Source organism: Ovis canadensis, chromosome 3, assembly GCF_042477335.2.
Source record: "Ovis canadensis isolate MfBH-ARS-UI-01 breed Bighorn chromosome 3, ARS-UI_OviCan_v2, whole genome shotgun sequence".
In the NCBI taxonomy this organism is placed as follows: Eukaryota; Metazoa; Chordata; class Mammalia; order Artiodactyla; family Bovidae; genus Ovis; species Ovis canadensis.
This window is the reverse complement of record NC_091247.1, coordinates 156,036,301-156,038,475: the sequence shown is the minus strand read 5'-3', so window position 1 is coordinate 156,038,475 and position 2,175 is coordinate 156,036,301.

Genomic DNA, 2,175 nt, shown 5'->3' with positions numbered 1-2,175 from the left:
TTTCTGCCTCTTGATGGGTTTCTTTGTCTTGAAGCCCCTGGAACTCTCTCATTACGATTAATGTATCTCCATAGTATTGTGACCATGTATCTCTGATTTGCAGTCATTATAACATACCAAAGCTCTCAGATGGCCAAGATCATATCTGAAGTATTGTTCTGCCTAACTACCGCAGTGTCATTAGTTTTCACATAGAACAATATTCAATCCCTTGTGCATGTTCCAAAGACACATAGGATACATCTATGCAATAATTTTGTAAACTACCTCTGATTTCTCTACCTTCTCCCTCAGGCTGTCTTGTTCAAATCCACATGGTGAGCCCTCTACTTTTTTTTTTTTCCCCTGACTTTGCTGGATCATAGCTTTAGCATAAGGGATCTAGTTTCCTGACTGCAGATCAAATCTAAGGCCCCTACATTTGAAGCACAGAGTCTTAGCCACTGGACCACCAGGGACATCCCAGCCCTGTACTTTTGAGTCATCTAATTTGAACACTAGTGGTACTTAATTTCTAAGGCTTTATTGGCTAACCCATCTTGGCAACCTAGGAACAACAGTAAGTAGGAAAGTATTTTGGAAAACGTAATACTAATATGTTACAAGTTCCTAAAAATGGAAGCTATGCCTGTGCCTAATGCAGATTTAATACCTTCTGGAGAGTGATAACTAGCCACTAGTATTTTAAGATACTTGTAATCTATCTGCCCTGGTGGATTGGTTAAGTTTTACCTTGTTGCTTTATTTTTTTAGGTTGTGACATTTATAAACATTATGGAGGTATGCAAAACTCTCTGTGGTCTGAAATTTCTGCCAGGGGATCTGGTTGGGGGTGTTGGAGATGGCACTTCTAGTTATGCCAGGCTTCATTGAGCTTTACCCTACCTCTAGCCCAATGCCCACAGTGTGGGGTAGGCTTGGGGATAGATCAGAAAAAGAATGGGAAAGTCCCATTCTACTTGAACTCTGACATGGGAGATCATCCCTCCATTATTCCATAAGATTAGCCCCTAAGAATGTATTCATAAAGCTGAAGTTCATAGAGGTAATTCTGACTTTATGCATGGATGAATACAAGAGTTTAAAATACATAATCATGAGTCAGTCTGGCCCTTTGTCAGGTCTTATTTCTGTGTTGGCTTAAAGTAAGGTCTTCCATAAGTATGCAAAGAATCTTTATAATCAAAATAACAGGAACAACCCAGTTTTTGAATGAACAAAGGATTGAGTTGACATTTATCCAAACAAATACAAATAGCTAGTAAGTACATGAAGGGATGCCCAGCATCATTGGTCATTATGTAAATGCAAAGCCGAACCACAAGAGACCATTTTACACCCACCAGGATGCCTATAATTTTAAAGAAAACCAAAAGCAAGTTGGTGAGGATATGAAGAAATTGTGAATCTCATACATTGCTGACAGTAATGTAAGATGGTGCAGCCACTTTGAAAACTAGTTTGGCTATACCTCAAGGAGTTAAGATTGGTTACTCTAATGACCCAGCAATTACACTCCTAGATGTGTACCAAAGAGAAATGAAAACATTCAAATGAAAACTTGAATGTACATGTGTGTTCATGGCAGAATTATTTATGATAGTCAAAAAGGAAGCAATATATTCATATATACACATATTCATCAACTGATGAATGAATGAGTAAAAGTAGTATATCTAAGCAAAGGAATAGTTTTCATTCAGAAGAAGGAAATAAGTACTGATTGTGCTTCAGAATGAACGAATCTTGAAAACATATACCAAGTGAAAGAAACCAGACACAGAAGCCACATACTGTATGATTCCATTGACATGAAATGTCCAGAATAGGCAAATCTGTTAAACAAAAAACAGTTGATTCGATGTTGCCAGGTGATGCGAAGGGAATTTCCAATTTGGGATGATGAAGTTTTCTGGAATTAGTGATGGTGATTGCACAATCTTGTGCATATATTAAAAACAATTGTACATTTTTACAATGATTTCGATGAGTGCTATGTGAATTTTATTTCAAAATATTTTTTAAACATTTAAATGGCAAATTCTGTTCAGAATGATAAAAACTTTAAAAATATTCTACCATGTCTTGATTTCTACTTCCTTATTCTTCTACAAATGAGAATATTTACCAAAGATTAAAGTGAAAGTCACTCAGTCGTGTCCAGCTCTTTGCGAC